This window comes from Pinus tabuliformis, chromosome 5_2, assembly GCF_031772625.1.
Source record: "Pinus tabuliformis cultivar Carrire ecotype Pingquan chromosome 5_2, CPIR1, whole genome shotgun sequence".
NCBI classification, from domain to species: Eukaryota; Viridiplantae; Streptophyta; class Pinopsida; order Pinales; family Pinaceae; genus Pinus; species Pinus tabuliformis.
In genome coordinates this window covers 1,071,674,789-1,071,698,662 of record NC_142306.1, presented here as the reverse complement: position 1 = coordinate 1,071,698,662, position 23,874 = coordinate 1,071,674,789, and the positions used below count along the sequence as shown (strand labels likewise).

General features: G+C 39.1%; 1 protein-coding gene across 1 annotated transcript in view; it reads right to left on the bottom strand.

Moving 5' to 3' along the window:
• LOC149162935 (peptidyl-tRNA hydrolase, mitochondrial-like) overlaps positions 1–23,874 on the bottom strand; it is a 155,374-nt gene that overhangs the window by 73,071 nt on the left and 58,429 nt on the right. The gene's annotated exons all lie outside the window — the stretch shown is intronic.

Sequence of the window (23,874 nt, the reverse complement as noted above, 5' to 3'; positions counted from 1 at the left end):
CTGAGGAGAGCTAAAGGGTGAACGGCAAGCGTGGAGATTGGAGCTGGCTGCAAATAGAAAACGCATGTAGCATATGGAAATCGGACAAAAAGTAGAGGACGCAAAATCGAGCAGGACAGTGTGGATACTGAAAAAGATGGTGGTAGCTCGGGCCAGAGGAAAAGCGATGAGGAGCAGCAGAAAAAGCAGAAACCGCATGTGATAGGCAGCACACGAGTAAGAAGAGAAGCTCGACGGCAGCAAGAGAACGCAGAGCAGAGGTATGGTGTTGCGTTTGAGGGTGAAAAAAAATGCGTGGAAAATAAACGTTTGGAAGGATAGCACGCAATGTATGAGGAGAAAAGGGAGTGCTGGGCTATTGCTGCATGGAAGATCAGTGGAATTGCAGGTGCGGATATGGCTACAGAGCTGAAGGGACTGCGGGTTTTTTTTTTTTTTTTAATATGCAGGTTTGCGTGAGAACTTGACGATGGTAGCAGGAAGAGCGAGTTTGAAAAACACTGGAACAGGACGCAGGCAGAGCGTATGGCTATGTGGGAGAAAACGATAAGAGAGAAAGGGTGAGGGGACGCAGGGAGAGAACTGCGTGAGGGAGATTTGCAGCGTTTGGGCAGAGATGATATGGCTGTTGCGTGGAGGGATTTGACAAAACGGTGTGGGATGGCAGCGTAGAGTTGCAATAAAGCCACAACAGCGTGGGGATGGCAATGTGAAGCACCGTGAAGAGAGAAACTGAGGCAGTACTGGATTGCGATGAAGAGAAGATGGGCAGCACGCTACATGAGTTCTTTTTGCAGGCTTTGCAGCTAGCGTTGAAGGCTATGGGAGTTGCGGAAAGATTTTGAAGGCACCAACAGTAATGATAGAGGCCTAAGGGTCCTGAAATTTTTTTGAAATTTTGATGTAGCATGAAACCCTACCAAGCAGCCAATCGATCCAAAAAAATTTCACCAGAAAAATATTTTCCAAAACTCTTAAAAAAATTTAAACTGCTCTGCTTCAGATTTCTCAACGAAAACCTTCGAATAACAGTTCCCAAATCTAGAAAAAGAAAAAAAACTTGGACTGCAGGAGTAATGCCTCTGCAAGAAATGGTTTGAGGCCAGATCTTACCCTCCAGGGCCTAGATCTGGCTTTCAGAATCAGATTTTGACTTCAGATCTGCAACCTGCAATCTGTAAACAAATAGCCAGAACTTGAAAATGCCAAAAAAAAACCGAAACCCTAAAAACCCTAAGAACAACTAAATAATTACAGTATTTACAAACTGAAGGCTCTGGGTAGCCAGATTTATCGATAATCCACAGTAATATTTTCAGAATTTTAAACTTAATGTGAGATACTTCATAAAACCCTTCTTGCATTCATAAAAAAAATTCAAATAATAAGCCCAGATTAAAACTGGCTGGGCTCTTTCAGAAAACGCAATCGGGGAGTTGGCTGGTTCAGCCGAGAACTTCCGCTAACGCCCGGTAAACTCAAAACTAAGATTTCCTGCACAGTTTAAAATCAACCATTAACATAGAGGGAGAAAACAATAGTGAAATCCAGATCAAATGGAGATACCTGCCATTATATTTCAGAATCTAAACTATCATTCAAACCCCAGAGATCAAACAAGATACCTGTGCCTGAATCAATCTTCATCAAGCTATTATCGATGACTGAAAATAAAATTATGCAGAAAAATAAAAGACCTTACAGCCATTGTTTTAAAAACCGTTTTTAAAAACCGGTTACCGGTCTAACCGGTCGGTTAGCAAGCCTGCCGGTCTAAACTGGCCAAAAAACCCGGTTTGAATGCTGATTTCTCCATTTTTGTGCCCTAACCGGTGAAAACCGGCCGGTTTAGGACGGAACCGGCCGGTTTGTAACAAACCGGCCGGTTTTACGCACAACCACCCTAAAGTTAAAAAAGCATGTTTTTGACTGTGTTTGAGGGGTTTTGGGGGGGAACTAAGGGTGTTTCAACCCTAACAATGTTGGCAATTAATGGTAATGTTAAATTCTTAAAGTAAAAGTGACATTTCGTTTAATTTTCATTTTCATCCTTTTACTTAAATTTTTAACATTACCATGAAATGACTCAGGATGTTTGAGAGTGGTTTCGACCTCATTGGATTTCATATGGAGAAACTAGAATTTTAGATTTCACTCAAAATTTAGCAGACTTAATGGTTTTCAGGATTTCATGGTTTGGGGGTAAACAATAAATGCAATTAGAGCTCCAAATGATGAGAAAAACTCCTGATCTAGATCCCATTGTGTTGGAAGATATTGATCCAACATCAGAATGGGTGGAGGAGACTGAAGAACCTGTGTTTGAGGCTGATTTTGATATCAACATGGCTTTGGCGGGGGATGAAGCAGATTATGTGGTGGCATCAGAACCAGGATCAATAGCGGCATCAAGGAAAGGCAAAGAACCAATGGAAGGCACTAGTCATGCAGGTCGACAAACTCGTGCTTCCATTAGGTTCACTTTTATTGTCATTGGTGGCATTGATACTGAGGTTACAGATCAGGCTGAGGCATCCTCAGACTCTGAACCAGATGATGTCTATGTAGCTCCTGATGATGATCTTGTGTCTGGTAGTGGTAATGAACTTGATGATTGATCATGTGTACACTGTAGACTTGTAGTAGGCCAATGGCCTCATAGCTTGCAACATTGTTTTTGGACTTATAGGCCATTTAGAGCCTCATTTCTTATGTATTTTGCTATTTTGTTGATGATATGTATTGCACTCAGTGCCATTTTGATGTATTCACCTTTACATGGTATATAAATGAGCAAACTTTGCATATTTTGTCTCTATTGGCTTGGAATCATGGTTTTACATCTTAAAAATAGTTTTGTTTCATTAAAAATTAATTATTTAATGTATTTTTTAAAAACCGGTTCGTTTAGACCAAACCAGTGCCGGTTAGACCGGTTCCGGTCGGTAAACCGGTTCATTAGGTGGACCGGTCCGGTCACCGGTTCCGGTTTTAAAAACATTGCTTATAGCGTTTCCAGAAGAGTAACACTAACAAGATTTCTAACCCCAAAGTCTTTCTTTATTGCACAAAAAATGACTACAAGAGAGCTTTCTGTAGCACCAGACTCTCAGATCAAATCTGATCTCAAATGACCCCTAGCACCCTATTTAAAGGAAAAATTTCCAATGGCTAGTTCGAGTGATCCATGTCAAACTAATCTCGACCATCGATGAGGATCAAGATTTCTTTTAATCTCATCCGTCGAATTTTTAAATGCATTTTAATATATTAAACAATTAAAATTTTGCATTTATTTACTCAAAAATTTGACTTATTATTATTTTATTATTTTATTTTATTTTTCAAATTTTTATTTATTTTTCAAATTTTTATTTATTTTTTAAATTTTATTTTATTTTATTATTTAGTTATTTTTAATTTTTTAATTTTTTTTAATTTTATTTTTTTATTATTTATATCTTTTATTTTTTATTGTTTTTTTATTTTTTATTTTTGGATCCTCGAACTTAGCCTTTGGAAAAATCACCTAGGACCTAGGACTTAAGACTTATGAGGGGATTAAAACATTTTCTAACCCTCAAGACACTTTACATCATGACTTTTACAATTTTACATCTCAAGGGGAAAAACCCATTTGACATAGACCCTCATAGACCACCCAGTTCTGCGACACAAATATAATCTAGCAGATCAAGCAATTTGTAATAATCTAACCAAATAGTTAGAATTATTTCCAAATTACCTTTACATAGACTCGAAGCGCACTAGGATTCCCCTAAGATTCTAATGACAAAATTCATTCCGACTTTGGGGTTAGGCTGAAGGAAAACTCTGCCGATCATGGATCGGTGAGACAAAAAACCTTCCGGAATGTAGATTATCACTAGAAAATTAGGTTTACCTAGGCAATTTACATACATGACTCAGATCTGCTAAGATTATTTACAAGTTACACATGCAGACTGGGTTTACAACATAACATGATCGGGTTGATGATGAAAGTCGAATGGCACAGACGTGTCGCTTAAGCGCTATCCCTTTTGCGAAAAAATGGGGTGTACTGCTATGGGTAGTTGACACGTAGTGGTCAACAGTACCCAACTCCAAAACATTTCGTAATCGAAGTACTCTGACCACTGTGCCCAAAAGTTTCAAAAACAATTGCTCAAATCTTCGTTTCTCAATTCCAATCTTTCAACTCAGCAACTTAGTCTTCAGTTCCCAATCTCCTTCATTGTTTCCACCCCTTCTATGTTGTAACCCTTCTCCATATATGTTCAAAATCACCGTCTTCTCCTTTCCACCATCTCAGCATTTCTCAATATAACAGGGTTTCCAGTATTCTCTCCATCGATACCTGCACCCAGAAGGGTCTTTTATGAATTCTCGAGGTGGTCACATTTAAGAGTCGACCGTCATAATTTTGATTTTTAGTTCAAGTGACAACCAACTTAAATAATTTACAATCCATGATATATTTGATAATTTATAATTTACAATCCTTTTGTTTAAAGTTTATTAACCTAATTAAAAGCTTATAAATTTATATAACTTGTTGAAGTTTTTATCCTTCGTCCTTTTATATATATATTCCCTTTTAGTTAATATAATATATATCATGTTTCTTTTTAGTTAATATAGAACCTCTCCTAGTTAAAATAATAAATATATCATATTATTATTCTCTTTTATTTGCAGAAGCCATTGCATTTATTATTTATTTTTTTGAACAATAAACTAGTTATATATTGTGATGGTGGCATATATAATAGGTACCTCACAATATATTCTTTACCTTCTTATGGGTTAGGTATTCACTTCGTACTTTAATAGTTAATTCATTACCCTATACTTAAACTTTTCATACTTATTTAATACATATACTAATGCAATGCATGCGATACATGCATATGTAGCTATCATATGCATGTTTCGTATGCATACTAATATTTATATGGAGCTCATGATTCAAGATGAGCTGTTACAAAAGGCATGATTAACGATACCTCCCCATGTGTTCCAACCACCCAATGCCTTTGGTGCTGCAGATATTGTGGCTCTGATGACTGCAAGGTCATTGTGTTAACCACTAAGAAGGGTTGAATCCCTCAGGCTAATCAGAAAAGGGTTGCCCTAGGAGTCTATCAACTTAGCTTATGCTAGGAGGTAAGTTTTTAGTGCAAACTAGATCCTAGAATGCTCGTGCAAAGATGATGAGTGAAATTACTTGAGTTAAAATTGTTTAAGTGTTTAAGTACTCAAATTATGATTACTCCTTATGACAACAGCACTTAACAACAATTAGAGGACAATCTTAATACAAGGCAAGTGCTTCATGATACAAGTGCCAATGAATCAATCCACAAGATACTTCGAATAAATTATCCAATTTTTCAATTACCCAATGATTACAAGATGTCAATAAAATTTACTCAAGATATTCTTAACCAGTGTTGATAATATCGGTATCGGGAAAATATCGGCGAGGGTCCAGAAAATATCTTATCGGCAATATCGGCGAAAATATCGGCAAATATCGGCAAGCATAAAAAATGCATAATATATTCATTTTTTTCAGATTTTTAAACATATAAAGCAATAACAACATCAAATAAACACATTGGCACATAAATATGAAGAAAACACTGATTTATATGATGTCAAATAGAAATGATACATCAAAGGCGATACCAAATCCTGCTGATCCCTGATAATTGTCCATTCAAGGACTCAAATGTGGAGAACCAATACAAAATAACATCACATATATAAAAGTATCTCATCATCATGAGTTATATATAGCACAACAAGTAAAACTAGCAGCTATCTATCTGAAATCACTGCCCTCTCCCCCTTTTACAGGAAAACATGATGGGCTGTTTGCCAGGCTTGCCCCTAGTAGTAGGAGGCCCTAACCCTGCCTCTGCACCTAATGTCAAATAATGAGTGCTAGGTATGGGGCTATGCTCTCCTATATCTATAGCAGATGGTGTTGATGCTGATGCTCCCGCAATGTCCTCCTCCTCCTCCTCCTGCTCCTCCTCTGAGTCTTGCTGCTCCTCTGACTCCGAGTCCTCCTCTTGCTGCCCCTGCTCTAATGGATCATCTGCCACTGGCTCTAACCATGAAGGTGACTCCTCCAAGAGGGGCTCCTCAGACTCCACCCTCCACGGAGACAATACATCAATATTGTCTAAGCTAAGTCACATGACACGAGGACACGAGACACGGAGGATACGTAAATACGAGTATTCAATATGAAACACAATGACTTGGAAACAAGACACGGGGGACACGTTTTATATATAAAATATATATATATATACCAAAATATACTTTTTTATCCATATTAAATTGCAGGTTGCAGCTTATCTAATCAAATTAAAATACAATTACTTCTCAAAGTTCATAGTTCACTTTAAAAAGATAAATAGAATCAAAATTTACTATTTAGAAATTAGAATGTGATATGCTTGGTCTTGATTCTTGAATATTCAATGTTCATTGTTCATGTACAACTTACAAGCACATAAGAAAATAACTAAAGTCTAATCCTATTGATTTCCTCTGCCCCTCTTGCGAGAAAATGCCACAGCTTTCCCTTTCCCTCTAGATGTAGATGTTGGTGTTGGTGGAGTTGGCAGTGGAGTTTGCTATGCTCTAGAAGCTGAAGAACTAGAAGTAGGAGCTATAGGAGGTAGACCACGTCCTCTACTGGTGGCAGGGGTAGCCCGGGCAGGTGGTTTCACCTGGAAACATTACAATCTCCCAATCCTGAAATCCTAAAAAACTGATAAGTCTGCTGCATTTTGAATGAAATCTAAAATTCTACTTTCTCCATATGAAATCCAATGAGGCCGGAACCACTCTCAAACATCCTGAGTCATTTCATGGTAATGTTAAAAATTTAAGTAAAAGGATGAAAATGAAGATTAAGGAGAATGTCACTTTTACTTTAAGAATTTAACATTACCATGAATAGCATATCAATTCTAGGGCCTAGAACGCTCAAACCCTCCTTGGCAGCAACCACATAGCTCTCCCCTTCCTTCTCCAGCAATCAAAAATGAAAATGATATGAAAAAAAACCAAAATCGGATTTTTATAGGCTGTGCAGAAATTTTTTAAAGTCACCGGGCGATATTTTCGATTGTCGCGCGATATTTTCCGAAATATCGGCGATATTTCGGAAATCTCGCGATATTTTCAAAAGCCGAAAATATCGCGATATTTTGTCGGCGATATATCGGCTCGCCGAAAATATCGCGATATTTCCGAATATCGCCGATATCTCGGCGATATTATCAACACTGTTCTTAACACAATGCCAATTAGATTCCAAGTGTCAGAGCAACTTAACCAACCACAAGATCGAAAATTTAGAACTTAAATGTATGAGTGGTTTAAGTGTAAAATTCAGAAATCCTTGTAACTTGGAGCAAGACAAGCAAGTTTAGATCTCGAACATCCAAATCAGTAGTAATATTTAAAAAATTTCAGCACTTATTAGACTTATGACGGCCAGCAAGAAAATCACTTTAGATCATGGAATTTACCAAATATATGAAATAGAAAACTTTCCAAATGATTAGCAGATGTAAATTTATGAATTTAGCCCACTTTAAAATGGAGTATTCAATGATATGAAAGATCTGAAGCAACTTATTACAGCAGTAAACAAATCATCAGAACAACAAGTTAATGATGCTACAATAAATGTCCAATATGCCCAAACTAGTAAAAATTTATCAAAATTGAAAAAATCAAGTTTGTAGGGCTTTTGGAGTGTGATATTCAGAAAATATCAGATCTGAAAAAACATGTTACACTAGTGAGGAAATCAGAAAACCAGTGAGCTATTAGTGCTTGAACAAATGCCAAAAAAAGCCCAAAACTTGCAAAAAATTGCCAAAACTTAAAATTTGAAATTTTGAGCATTTTAGGTGAATTATTCACAAAAAAATCATATTTGATATATTGAGTTATGCAAAAGAATTCCAGCAAACAAAAAATCATATCTAAGCTAGATAACCAATGCCCAAATGGCCAAAATTTAGGAAAATTCAAATTTTGCAATTTTGAGTTATTTTGACCAAATTAAATGTGATTTTAGGACTTATGACGGCCATTAAAAATAAAATTATAGCAATGGTAAAACAGTCAAAAGCCGGGGCCTTGTAGATGGCTACAAAGACTTCCAATGAAAAGGACCACCTGAAAACACAATGCTAACCCCAAAATCGTTGGAAAACGAATTGTTAGAGATAAAATGTGAATCCCTTGAAGAAACCCTTGTTTGCAATGAGATCTAGCCCTTGCAGGACTTATGGCCTTCTTAATGTTTGCAAAATAGGTCCCAAACACTAGCCTTTTAGGTTGGGTCAGGGCTAGGGCCTGCAGAAAATGGGTTTCTTCCCCGATTTGAAATAAGCAACCTGCAAAAATAGCCTAAAAACCCTAGACATCTAGGGTTTCTAAGGTCTCCAATACCAATTTCTTACTCAATCCTGAAACAAAATTAGAATAGAAACCCAAATACCCAATATAAAAATTTAAATTTAAATTTCAAAACCCCAAATACAAAATATCAAAAAACCCAAAATCCCAACTAGCAAAAATTAACAAATTTAATTTCACAAAATTTACAAATGTACAAAAGTTTTAAAATAAAAAATTTGAGAAATAATTTTTTTTTATGGAGTTTTTCCTTTGATGAATGGCTAAAAATACTTTAGAAACCCAATGCACACTATAGCCTTAGTGAAGATTAAATCCACCATACAAATATTTGGGATCCAAGCAAAATAATTTATACCCAAGTTTGTGAACTTGGAGACCAAGGACTAAAGTACCTGCAAACACTATGTATTTATCTCAAGACAATTTGTTAATCATATGGGGAATCAAACCACCTAAGATTAGCCCAAAACTATCAATAGCATGATTTTATCTCCATCTAATGAAAACAGATCTTACCAATATTTAGCACAACATAGGAAAGCCCGTACTCAGTACATACCACAAATCATGAAGATGGATCACCTTGAAATCGCATCCCAAAGTCTTTATTATGATAGAAAAAATAGTTCTCACCGGGACAATAGTTTACATAAAAGCTTCAGCAGCAATTTTCTAGCTAGAGATCATCGTATTAGAGACTCAAATGACTCTCTAATTTATAACTAAATCCTCCTAGTGGAAAAATAACAGCTAGTTTCTTTGATCCTTGTCAAAATAATCTAGGTCGTTGATAAACTCTTGAAGATTTTTTAATCTTAGACATTGAATTTTTATTTTTGAGGAATTTTCGAATTTCTCATTTAACTCCATTTTTATTAGCTCAAAATTAATTATTTTGAGTTAATTTCTTCAAAAAAATGACTGACTTAATCACCAAGGTCCAAGAGTGCAATTTTTCTTGAAATATCCAGAATCCTTGGTGGAGGACCTCCAAAAAAAATTCTTAAGACTTTAATTTTCCTAAGAAATTTTAATTTTGACTCTAATTAATTAAAAAATTTGCTTAAGATTTTAATTTAATTTTGCCAGAAAATTTAATTAATTGACACATGAATGGATTGATTATTTTTTCACACCCTCTGATATTTTAACCATGGTGTCTAAGTATGAGGGACCATGCATTAAAATATTTTTTACATAAGAATTACAATTCAACCCTCAAGGGGGAATACTCGTCCCACTTAGACCCTCGAAGGGGGAATACTCGTTCGACTTAGATCCTCAAATAACATACCCAATCTGCGACACAATCTAATCTAGTAAACCAAGTGATTTGTAATAAAATAATTTAGCCAAATAGCTTAAATTATTCCCAAATCACTTTTACATAAGACTCGACTAAAACACTAGGACTTACCTAAGATTTTGACGAAGAATTACACACTAGCTTTGAGTTAAGACTGGAGAGAAAAACTCTACCAACCATCCATGTTTAAAAACACAAATGAATCAGTGAGACAAAAAATCTCCTAGGATGAAACTCTTTCCAAAATAATAGGCTTACCTAGGTTATTACATACATTCACGGTCTTACTAGCATCATTTACATTACATAACTTGAAGAATGGGTTTACAGTGACACATGAACTGCTGATAGATGATCCGATCTTGTTGAAAAAATTTGTACTTCCGATTCCTTGGAATTTTGACAAATATGAGTGCAACATGTCCTACCAAGGAGCCAAGTTATATCCCATGCAGATCATCAATATCAGAGTTGTAAGATTATAATAGCCTCTTAGGCAAGGTGTCGAATTTTGTTATTCACTCCCTCTGAAGTCAACATTTTTTTGCACGCTTTATCTTCATATTGCAACAAGATTCTGCTTCATCTTTCAATCATCAATGTGTTCCTAGAATGAACTCATTAGCTGGAAGCTTCATCATCAGGGTCCTTACAGTTCCCTCCTTCCATCATGCTCATCATTTTCAAGGAGTCATCAATAAGCACAATTGTTGCTTTGCTTTGTTCTACCAGTAAATGTGGGATGCCTTAGTCCAGGTCTACCAGAATCCTTCCGAGAACCGGAAGATGGTCCTCGAAGAGAAGTTGCGGACAATCAAGATGCATACGGGTGAGAGTGCAACTGCCTATCTCACCAGAGTTCAAGAAGTTTGTGATAAGCTAGCAGTTATTAGAGAAAAGCTAGTGGATATAGAGCCAGTGCATCTGAATGGGTTGACCAAAGATTGGCATACCTTCGTTCAAAGTATTACTTGACGAGAGCAGTTGCCAGATTGGGAACGCCTATGGAGTGACTTCACTCAGGAGGAGCTAAGGCTCAAACTAGTTGAGAATTCTAGTAGCAGTGGCAAGGGTTCCAAGGTTGAGAAAGAAGAGGAGAATCTTTCTCTTGCAAGCAAATTCAAAGGCAAGAAAGGCAAAGGGAAGGGCAAGAACAGTCAAAAGGTTGACAAGAAGAAGACAAATCTAAGTAAGATCAAATGCTTCCACTGCCATGTTTTTGGACACTATGCATCTAAGTGTCCTAACCGGAAGAAGAAGAGTCGAATAAGGAGCATGTAGCTGCGTTAGTTGAGGTAGAAGAGTTTGCCTCTCAGTTTGAGAAGGATTTCTCATTGATAGCTTGCATGGCAAGCTCAGTGGGGAGCAATATTGATTTAGGAGCCTTTTTCCATATTGGGAACAAGTAGTATTTCAGCTAGTTGGATGAGAAGGATATGCAGGTGAATACTGAGCTTGGAGACAATGGCAAGTATGCTACCAAGGGGTTTGGTATTGTCAGCGTTGATGTTGAAATTTCTAAGTATTACTTGTTAGAAATTTTATCTGTATTCTCTAGTTTATTTCGCCTACTTGTTTAATTACCAACAAGTTATATAACCATATAAACACTCAAATAAACAATACAGTCTCAACCATCTGCAGATCAACCGCTGAAAGAAATAGACAAACACACAAGGGACACCGTTATTTTTGGACAATCGTCCCCGAAAAAACCCAACTTGGGAAAACCGGTGCAACAATTCTGAGGGTTATATTAATAAGCAGTGTTTCTGAGTACACTAGGTGCCAAACTAGCTCACCCGATAGAGATACAAAATATGGCAGTAATACCTCTCTATTCAGAAACAGATATTCGAAAAGTCTGCCCCACGAAACCCTCTCCAGCACAATCTGAAGCTCAGCGTCATCCCTCCTAGCCTCTGCGTCAACCTTCTGAGGCTCTACACGCAGCCTCTCTATCTCTCTGCGTCAATCCTGCAGCCTCTGCGTGGATGACGCAGGCCCTTCTAGCCTCTGCGCAGTCCCTGCTAGCCTCTGCATGGCTCCCTCTAGCTTTGTGTCTGCCTTTCTGCTTCTGCACTGGTCTTTTGGCGCTATCTTTGCCTCTCTGCCTCGTACTCACTGCCCCTCGCTGCAATTCTGATCACTGATTCGATTTCTCTTAGCAAACCCCGCTCTAGAAAATCGAATCACTGATCACTCTAATGTGTTCTCCAACTGACCCTCAAGCCTCCTCTTATATTTTTGATGTTGGTCCTTCAACGGCTAAGATTACATCTCTAATCAACGGCTAGGATTAGATTTGGCTTGATCCATGTCATTTGGAACCTTCTAACCCAGTTTTATATTAATACCCATTAATATTTTATTTTTCCTAAGTTTAAACTCAGGAACTCCATTAAAAATATTAATTATTTTAATATCTCCTTAACCGGCTAGAATCTGCCCAAACCATTTTTGGGTCTTGGAGATCTCATATGCTTTAGCCTCTCCACCAATTTTCATGGCTAGAGCACATCTGATGTTACCCCAAGTCAACGCTCCCTCTTAGGAAGGACTGTCCTCTAGTAATACTCCACACTTAGCATCACCCTGATTATATGGCATCGATACCTGTGCTGATGCTAGGCCTCCCCGCCCAACATCCTTTGCACTGTTGCATCCTGTACTACTGCCCATGGCCCTGCCACTGCCACTGTTGCATCCGTACGGCAACTCCCTCTGCATCCGTGCTGTTGCTGGTCCTTTCTCCCAACACTGCAACCCCCTCTCATTATGTTGCATCATGCTACTATTTGTTGCTACTGCACTGCAACTTAGTTACTAAGAAGTAAGTAACTGATCCACCCAACTACTGATATCCCTGTCAGACTAGAAACACTCCCGATGTTGAAGCTCTCTCTGCTTCTATCTCGTGCTCCCTCTACTGCCTCTGCATTGCTGCAACAACTCCCTGCCTCTCGCACCGCTGCAAACCTCTCTATGCCATCCTGCACTGCTGCAACCTCCTTTGTGCCTCTCGCACTGTTGCAACCCTCTCTGCGCTGCCCAGGACTTCTACACTTCTAGCACTCTCTATCACTTCATCCGCATCTGTTTCTACCGACATCTGCCAGTCTTGCTACTCTCACTTCGGGGCTTCCGTAGCCAGGTATGATCCAAGAGTTTGGGTACCTGAAGGATCTTGCCCCTTATCGCCTGTAGTCCTCCTAACTACAACTCGATGTCTCCCCACCTCTTCTTTAGAGGTACATGAGCACTCATGGCACAATCGTCATCCTCCTCTACCTTCTTTTCCACCTTCGCTGGCGCTGCCTTGGAGTTACACGCCTCTCCCTTATTCTTCTTCCTTGGACACTGGTTCACATAATGCCCCAGTTCCCCACAAGTGAAACACTTTATCCTGGAGAGGTCATTTTTCTTCCTCTTCTCCTACTTCCCCACAGATGCCAAAGTTGCATCCTCTTCCTCTTCTTTCTTGATACAAACTCCTTTGTTGCTACTTCCTGTCTTGGACAGTCGTCTGATCTCTTCTTGGCGAAGAGCTACTCACAATTCTTCCCAATCTGGAAGATTTTCCCTGCCCATAATGCTCTCGACAAAAGTCTCCCACTCCTCGGAGACTGCATTTAGAGCGGTCCTCACCATCAACTCCTAATCCGGCGTGGCCTCTATGGAAGTCAATTGGTCCTGGATTTCCTTCAATATACTGAGGAAGTGATCTATCTTCTCCCCCTTCTACATCCGGTATGACCGCAGCTGATTCTCTAGTAACATCTTCCTCTGCATGGAAGTACGCTGGTACAACGTCTTCAAGGTGTCCCACATTTCCTTTGTCGTCTCCTTCTCGGCAATATGCTGGACCACATGATCCTTGACCCCATCAAGGATGATGCATTTCGCCTTGGCCATTGCTTCCTCGTACTTTTCATTGTCAACTGGGTCAACTAGGATAGCCACTGTTCTCAAGGCAAAGGCCTTGATGCGATATCTATCTAGAATGGACATGATCCTGGCCTTCCAGACCACAAAGTTGGACGCCCCGTCTAGCCTGTCTTGATCCCTCAGTCCATTCATGGCCATCTTTCTGGTCTTCCTTTCGACTCCTCCGAGTCTCTACTTCCCTCTGGAAGTTCTCTCTTCGACTCCAAGTCTCGATTTCCCTCCTGGAAATCCGCCTGCCAACTGTCAAGCCGCACCTCTCCAATCTCTTGTGCACCTGCAACACTGATCTAGATTTCTTGGCTAGATATCCGCCTAGGTAGAGACTCCCTTTACCTTGGTTTTACCCCATTAGGTACTATTCTGTCTCGGCGGCAACAGCACCCCACCAGCTTTACTCCCCGCAATCTGCCCACAACTTCCTATGCCCCAGCAACTGAAGGACTGAGCCTCTAGGCTTTGCACAATCCTTGCACTGGCTGAAATGCTCCACTAGCCAACTGCGTCAACCCTCCTGGTCTCTGCGTGGCTCTTCATGAGCCTTTTCTGCCCTCCTTAACCTTTGCGCTAACCTCTCTCTGGCCCGAACTGATGATGCAGTCCCTCTGCATCAACCCTTCTTTGTTGCTTTCTGCTAGGAACAGCCTTTGTCACTCAGGACAGTTATTTATGCTGAAAATGCTCAGATTCGGTTGATGCCTTCAGCTCTCCTGTGATCTGCAACCACGCTCTAATACCATGTTGAAATTTCTAAGTATTACCCGTTAGAAATTTTATCTATATTCTCTGGTTTATTTCGCCTACTTGCTTAACTACCAACAAGTTATTTAACCATATAAACACTTAAATAAACACAATACAGTGTCAACCATCTACAGATCAACAGCCAAAAGAAAAAGACAAACACATAAGGGACACCGTTATTTTTGGACAATCATCCCCGGAAAAACCCAACTTGGGAAAACCGGTGCAGCAATTTTGATGGTTATATTATTAAGCAGCTTTTCTGAGTACACTGGGTGCCAAACTGGTTCCCCCGACAGAGATACAAAATCTAGCAGTAATACCTCTCTATTCGGAAGCAGATATTCGGAAAGTCTACCCCACGAAACCCTCTCCAGCACAATCTGAAGCTCAACGTCAGCCCTCCTGGCCTCTGCATCAGCCTTCTGAGGCTCTGCACGCAGCCTCTCTGGCTCTCTGTGTCACTCCTGCAACCTCTGCGTGAATGATGCAGGCCCTTCTGGCATCTGCGTAGTCCCTACTAACCTCTGCATGGCTACCTATGGCTCTGCATCTGCCTCTCTGCTTCTGCGTTGGTCTTCCAGCGCTATCTCTACCTCTTTGCTTCTACGTTGGTCTTTCGACACTATCTTTGCCTCGTACTCACTGCCCCTCATTACAACTCTGATCACTGATTCGATTTCTCTTAGCAAACCTCGCTCTAGAAAATCGATGTAAAAATTTCTCATTTCCCACCCCGATTTTCAGTTTCACCTTATTTCTCCAAAATTGTTAAATGCCCTTTCCCATGTCCATACATTTAACAATTGGAAAATAAATATTGTTGAAAACACAAATTCTGGAAAAATTACAGAATGCTGGAAAATGCAGAAATAAAAATCAGCACATACAAACAACCATTCAACACATTTAAACACAGTGATTTTTGGTCAAGGTGACCCTGGAAAAACCCCCTACAACTCTTGGGGAAAACCAGTTCGAAAGCTCCTCCTTATTTCTGGAAAATGCTTTTTACAGTGAGAAATATTCAGCAAAAAATCAGCAAGCAAACTTTTACAACTTATCTCATTTTCTGTGCCTCACAGCCAACTGGAAAAACTTGCAAACAGCAAAACAGAACAGCAATAAATGTTGTACGGCCTCCTCGATTTTTGTGCCCAAATTTCAGCCTTAAATGTTGTTGTACGGCCTGCCTAGAAAAGCGTGCAAGCTGCCATAAATACGCTGTACGGATTTCCTCGATTTGCATGCAGAAAAACCAGCAGTACAGCTGTACGGATTTGCCTCGATTTGCGTGCCAAGGTACAGCCACTTGCTGTACGGATTTCTACTCCTCGATTTCTGTGCACTTGTTGTACGGATTTCTAGAAAATCGTGCCCAATATCTGCCTTTCACTGTGTGCTAACTCAGCTATACGGATTTGCTAAAATGTTGCCTTGGAATGTGTGCCAAGCTGCTGCCTCCTCCTCCCTGTCTAGAAATCTCCCTTGCTCTCTTGCTCTCCTTCTCTCAATCTGCTCATGAAAGAATGAATGACCTTTTCCTCATTTTCCTCTTTTAATCTAACCCTAAGTGACTTTTGGGGAAGCCCTAAATCCAATGGCTGAAATAGATTGAGATCTAAGGCTGAGATTAAATGCTCATTTAAATCTCACTTTCTATTTTTTAATTCACCCCACTTTAATAAAGACCCACTTAGTCATTTATTTCCAAAGTCACTTTTCCTTTCTAATTTTACATTGACTTTATTAGAGTCACTTTAAAATTAGACTTTAGTAACTTTATCACTTAAAGTTGCTTTTAAATTAGATTTGACTTTATAAAAATTATAAAGTCACTTTAGGAGAAAAATTAAATTCTTTTGGACACTTTTCCCTAGGCCAAAGATCAAAGCCTAAGGGAACCACCTATCCTCCGGTACCAAATTTCAACACTCCCTCTTACCGAGGAAGGTGTTCCTCACCACATCCATCTTGTCTCTGAAGTAGACATGCTTGCCCCGTGGTAAGGCTTTGGTAAGAATATCTGCAATCTGCTCATCAGTGGGAATATACTCAAGCTTCACAGCTCCCTTCTGAACATAGTCTCTGATGAAATGATATTTGATCCCGATATGCTTTGACCCAATGTTGTGAAAATCGTGATCGGGATTAAATCGGCGCGGGGACCAAATCGGAAAAAATCGGAAAAATTGGGAAAAAATCGAAAAAAATTGTTTGGTACAAAAATATTCATTTTTTTTCATTTGTTTTCAATTTTTTTAATATCTAAACCATCTACAACATAAAATAAATACATTGACACATAAATATGATAAAAAAACTAATATATAAGATGTTTAATATCATTTCGAGCGCTAAAATCACCCATAACATTGAATCATGTCCCGAATAATAAGTCCTGACTCCTGAGTTCCAACTCAGCCTCAAAATATCAACAAAAAATATGATAATGTATCTCATCATGTCATAATGTCATATACAATAAAATGAAAGTCTAATCATATTAATTTCCTCTGCCCCTCTTGCGAGAAAATGCCACAGCGTTCCCTTTCCCTCTAGATGTAGATGTTGGTGCCCGTGCTGGTGTAAATGGCAGTGGAGTCTGATGTGTTGTAGAAGCTGAAGAACTAAAAGTAGGAGCTATAGGAGGTAGACCACATCATCTACTGGTGGCAGTGGTAGCCCGGGCAGGCGGTGTCACCTCCTCCTCTTGTTCCTCCTCCTCCTCCTCCACCTCCTCCTCCTCCTGCTCCTGCTCCTCCTCCCCCTCCACTACATCCTGCACTAACCAATCATCAGCAGAATCCATGAGAGGCCTCTCTGCCTCAACCCTCCATGCAGCAGTGGTGTCAATCCCATCCAATGAGATGGCATCCACATCAGGTGTCCTCTCAAGTTGCCTCACCAACAATCGAAGATTGTAGTAGACATAGACCATGTCATTAAGTCGCTGGGACTCCAACCTGTAGAAAGATCATGAAATAATAATTAATAATTATAAAAAAATATTGTTTAATGAATTCAAAAATTTATTTGGAAATTTGCAATATTTTAAATGTTTAAGTGTTAATCTGTGGCGCTTCTCGTTGTGTATTTTTTCAAATACACTCCAGTTGCGCTCACATCCTGAGGAGCTGCATGTTTGGCTGAGGATGTGCATGGCAAGCTTTTGCAGAAGGGGTACCCTGCCACCATACATTTTCCACCATGCATCTACAACAAAATTACAAATAAAATTTTAAATAAACATAAGAAAAAAATGGAATTTGAAGAGACAATGAAATTTGAAACAAAGTTACAAACTAAAAAATACCTGGCATTTTCATCCTCCTATCAGTGATAGCCGTCTCAAAGCCAAATGTGCCACCTGCCATCCTATATGTCTCAATTTGTTTAGAGATCTCTATACGTTGTTCTGAAGATCGCACCATCTTCTGGACACAGGATAAGAATCCATCCATGATCTCAGCATCAAAATCAAACTCACATGCATAAGAAAATGCAGGGTTCAGGAAAAGCCCAGCAGCGTGAATGGGACGATGGAGTGTGTTGTTCCATCGCTCATCAATCACTCCCCATAGAAGGAGTTGTTTCTGAAACCCATCATCTCCCTTATCATCATAGTAGGCCCGAATGGCTTCTTTCGCCCTGTCCATGGCTTCATACAAATAGCCCATTGCGGGCTTCTCACCATCAACCAACCGAAGAACCTTTACCAAAGGTTTAGTAACGGCGCACACCTCCTGCACTCCCGCCCAAAAGTCTTCCTGGTATGAAACTAGTCTGCATACGGCCTCTCCTTCTGGTTTGCGGCTTGTTGACCACTGCCGGTCAACTACTCATGCAGTACACCCCCTTTTTTTTTGCAAAAAGGGGTAGCACCTAATCGACGTGACCGTGCCATCCTGCAGTCATCAACAGCTTGATCAATTTATGTTGTAAACCCAGTCTGCATATATGAAATGTAAATAATCTTAGCAGATATGAGTCGTGTATGTAAATTGCCTGGGTGGACCTAACTTTCTAATGATAATCTACGTCCCGGAATGTTTTTCGTCTCACCGATCCATGATCGGCAGAGTTTTCCTTCAGCCTGACCCCAAAGCCGGGATTGATTTTGTCATTAGAATTTTAGGAGAATCCTAGTGCGTTAATCTGCTAGATTATAGTTGTGTCACAGCACTGGGTGGTTTATGAGAGTTTATGATAAAGGGGTTTTCCCCCTTAAGATGTAAATTGTAAAAGTCATGATGTAAAGTGTCTTGAGGGTTGGAAAATGTTATAAATCCCCTCATGAGTCCTAAGTCCTAGGTCCTAGAAGATTGTTCCAAAGGCTAAGTTCGAGGATCCATAATAATAATAAATATAAAATAAAATATAAAATTAAAAAAAATAAAAATTATAAAATAAAGCAAAAACCCTAAAATAATAAAATAATAATATTTTGAGTGAATGCATGTAAAATATCATTTTTTAATAAATCGACGGATGAGATTAAAGATGTCTTGATTCTCATCAACGGTCGAGATCATTTCGACATGGATCACTCGAACTAGCCGTTGGGATCATTTCCTTTAAATAGGGTGCTAGGGGTCAGTTGAGATCATTGGATCTGTGAGTTTTGTGCTGAAGAAGCTCTCTTGTAGTTCATTTTTTTTTTTGAGCAATAAAGAAGACTTTGGGGTTAAAAAATCTTGCTGGTGTTACTCTTCTGAAAATGCTGTAAGATTGTTTTATTTGTTCTGCATAATTTTATTTTCAGCCATTAATGATAGCTTAATGAAGATTGATCTAGGCACAGGTATCTTGTCTGATCTTTGAGGTTTGAATGATAGTTTAGATCCTGAAATATATTGGCAAGTATCTCCATTTGATCGGGGTTTCACTATTGTTTTCTCCTTCTGTGTTGATGGTTGATTTTAAGCTGTGCAGGAAATCTTTTTGTCAGGCCAGGGTAACTCCACATTGAACAAGAGACAAAACTGATTGATATTATTCATTAGGTAACTCATGTTTATATACAAAAATAAAAACGGATCAGTTCATCTTCTAGATGACTGTCCAGTTCACCCATCCGTTTCGGATTAGGTGGCAACATTCCCACCCTTAATCTGAAGGGATGTTGGTGAGTCCAAGCATCGTTCTGAATCTTTCAAGTTTTTCTCTTCCAAGCGCTTTGGTGAAGATGTCTGCAATTTGCTCGTTTGTGGAACAATGACGGAGATGGATTGTTTTGGCCTCAACATGATGTCAGATTAGATGATATTTAGTATTGATGTACTTAGTACGATCATGGAACTTTGGATTCTTGGCCAACTTTATTGCAGATGTGTTATCAATCATGAGTGGAGTAGATTGTATTTGTTTTACTTGCAAATCTTCAAGAATTTTCCTGAGCCACACAATTTCTTTCGTTGCTTCAGCTGCTGCCACGTATTCTGCTTCTGTTGTGGAATCTGCTGGTACTGATTGTTTGCGTGATCTCCAGGAGACAGCTCCTGATCCAAGACTCATAGCATATCCTGAAGTAGATACCCCAGTTTCTTTGTCTCCATCGAAGTCTGAATCAGAGTATCCAATCAAGTTGAAGTCGTCCACCTGTGTATACTTGATTCCAAGGTCTTGAGTTCCCTTCAAGTACCTTAGAACTCTTTTTGCAGCAGACCAATGTCCCTCACAAGGCTTTTGCATAAACCTGGAGAGGATTCCAACAGCAAATGAAATGTCTGGTCTGGTAGTAGTGAGGTAGATGAGACTTTCTACAAGCTGTCTATACTTTGTTGCATCCTCAAACTCCTTTCCTTCAATAGATGTGAGCTTCAAGTTTTGTTCCATTGGAGTAGAAAGGGGATTGCACTCTGTCATGCCAAATCTGTTTAACAAATCTCCAATGTATTTCTTTTGAGAAAGGAATATGGACTTTGGATGTTGGGTTACTTCAATGCCAAGATAGTAATGAACATAGCCCAAATCAGTCATTTCAAAAAAAATTCCTAATTCTTTCTTTATGGATGCAATATAGCTTTCATTGTTCCCTGTCATTAAAAGATCGTCTACATATACCACAAGATATACAACTGTTTTGCCAACTTTCTTGACAAATAAAGTTGCATCATCAAGATCAAAATGTTTGAAGTTGAGTTTCAGAAGATGCTCAGTTAGTTTTTCATACCAGGCTCGTGGTGCTTGTTTGAGGCCATACAAGGACTTCACAAGTTTGCATACTTTGTGTTCATGTGCTTTCATAGCAAATCCTTCAGGCTGGGACATAAAAGCATTCTCTTTTAGATCTCCATTCAAGAATGCAGTTTTTACATCCATTTGATAGACTTTCCAACCGTTCTGAGCAGCTAGTGCAAAGAGTGTCCGGATGGTGGCCCATTTTGCTGTGGGAGCAAAAGTTTCCTCATAATCGACCCCTTCCTTCTGTGCAAAACCTTTTGCCACAAGCCTAGCTTTGTGCTTGTCAAGTGAGCCATCAGCTTTGTACTTGTTCTTGTAGACCCACTTGCAGCCAATAGGTTTGGTTCCAAATGGAGGATCAACCAGCTTCCAAGTGCCATTCTTTATGAGGGCATCATACTCCTTCTGCATCGCTTCTTTCCATTCATCATGAGAAGCAGCTTCTTTGAAGGAAGTTGGTTCAAAATCTGTAGACAAGTTCAATTCACAATCATAAGTAACATCCATATCAACAGGTGAATTAGAGTTATCTACATCACCTCCATCTTGTCGGTTTGTATTTCTGGTTCCTGTTTTTCCAATTTCATCAGGATGAACACTTTCAAGTGTCTTTGTCAGCCACTTTGGGGGACCTTTCTGAGATGGTCCAGGCTGTTCTGTTGATTGAGTTGGGATTGAATCAAGATTAAGTCTCCCAATTCTATCAATTACATCACTTAAAGCATCATCCGTTGTTGGAGTGTCATGCAGGGGAGATTGTTCTTCAGAAGAAGATTCCACATGTTGATCTAGTATAGGAATCCCCCCTTCAAGATGTGGAATCTGATTATCAAACTCTTGAAATGATTTCGGTTTTGTGAATCTATCCAAGCGATCAAGTTGCCGCTCAACAACACTGTCAGATTTGGATGATTCAAGAAAAATGACATCTCTAGATAAAACAAACTTTGTATTTACTTCATCATAGAGGCGGTATGCTTTAGATGTGTTTGAATACCCCAGGAAGATACACTTACGACTTCTAGCACCAAGTTTGTTTCTATGTACCTTTGGTATTAAAGCATAACAGGTGGAACCAAAAATCCTGAGATGTTTTACCGAAGGAACATGTCCATACCACAATTCATAAGGAGTCTTGTTTCTTATAGCACTAGATGGACATCTATTCTTTATATATGCAGCACATAGAACAGCATCAGCCCAAAACATTGTCTTTACATTTTTGAAGAAAAGCATGGATCGTACCATATTCAAAATTGTTCTGTTCATTCTTTCAGCTACACCATTCTGTTGAGGATTATAAGGCACAGTTGTTTGATGTTTAATCCCATGTTGGCGAAGATAGTGTTCAAATTCATTTGATGTATATTCTTTTCCATTATCAGTGCGAATAGACCCAATATGAGATTGTGCATCATTTTCAATCCATTTATGAAAATTCTTGAATGTTTGAAAAGCATCAGATTTGTTCTTCAATAAGTAAACCCAACACATTCTGGTGTAATCATCAATAAATGTCATGATATATTTATTTCCATTTGCAGAAGGAACAGGCATTGGACCACATAAATCTGAATGAATAAGTTCAAGCTTCCTATGTGCTCTTGAATGTGAATCATGAAAGGACTGTTTGCTATGCTTTCCTAGAATGCAAGCATCACATTGTTTATGTTTTCTAGGAATTGTAGGCAAACCAGCAACACCATTTTTCTTCAACAAGCGGAGACTATCATAGTTTAAATGTCCAAATCTAGCATGCCATAATAAACTTGATGGAAGTGTACCTTCATCATGATGAGAAATATATGAAAAATGTTGTGCATGAGCAGAGGTTCCTTGCAGTTTAAGAAGTCTTTCTTCTTCTATACCCCTCATGACAAGTGAGTGGTCAGATGCCTTTCTTACCTCAAGCTTGCCATCAAACATGTGAATGGAGTGACCTTGCTGGCGGATGTGGACCAGGGACAGCAAGTTTCTTTTGAGCTGTGGGAGATATAGAACATGATCCAGAAGAAAATCTGGAAGACCAGGCAGTTTAAGCCTGATTGTGCCAAGCCCTGATGGCTTGATTTTTGACTGATCTGCAAAGTATACTGCTCCATCAACATTGTCAGTGAAATCTTCAAAAAATTCTTTCCTATGAGTCATATGACAGGTTGCTCCTGAATCAAGCAACTAGTCATTTTTCGAAGAAGCAAGTGAAGCATTAAACAAGTCTTCATTTACTCCAATGTTACATTGTGCCTCAATATAGTGAGCGGATTCAGGTACTTTACCTTTGTCTGTGTCATTAGTTTTACCTTTCTGCTGATTTCTTCTCTGCTCAATTTTGTCCCATGGTAGCTTGCATGTAGAAGCATCATGTGATCCATTTCGTTTGCAGCGAATGCAATGCAGATCTACCTTTTCTGCTTGAGAATGTCTGCCCCCCCTGCCTCTGAAGTATCTTCCTCTTCCTCTTCGTCCACCTCTTCCTCTTGTAGAATCTTGAGCAGGATGCTTTTCTTTATGAGCAAGGCAAACAGTCTCTTCAGAAGATTCAGGGACTGTTTTCTTTCCAAAGGCTTTCTCTCTTTCAGCAAACTTTTTCACAAGAGACTCAAAGGTTATGTCTTTAAGATTTCCATTTGCTTGTAAAGACTCAAGATAATTAGAGTAGGTAGGATAGAGTGCTTTGAGAAAGGCAATAAGAGAGATATCCAGCTCAACCTTAGTGGATTTAATATCATGCATTATAGACTTTATTTCAGATGCAAGAGCAAGGGGGTCATTATTTTTCAGTTCAAGAGTGAAGAGTTTAATCATGAGCTGAACAACTTCAAGTGCAGAATGTGAATCATAAAGTTCTTTCAGCTTTTGTAAAGCTTCAAAGGCAGTGGAATAGGATGAAATATGACGACTTACTTCTTCATTTACAGATGTTGCGATCAATGCATAGGCTTTGTTGTTCTTGTTTTCCCAGATGACAAGTTCTTTATCTGATGTAGGCTGCACAGGGTCTTTGTCTTCTTCTCCAACACACACTCCTTTCCACAGCTCATTGTAGATGAGGGTGTGTTTTACCATCCGAGACCATTCAGAATAGTTCTCCTTGCCAGTGAGAACTATTCCGACCATAGAGATGATTGAATGCATTCTGTAAAAACTTCTGCTTGATAAAAAAATTCTACAAATCCCTCTAATGTGTGACAGAAGGCATCAGAATTTCATTGAAATATTATAGCACTTTG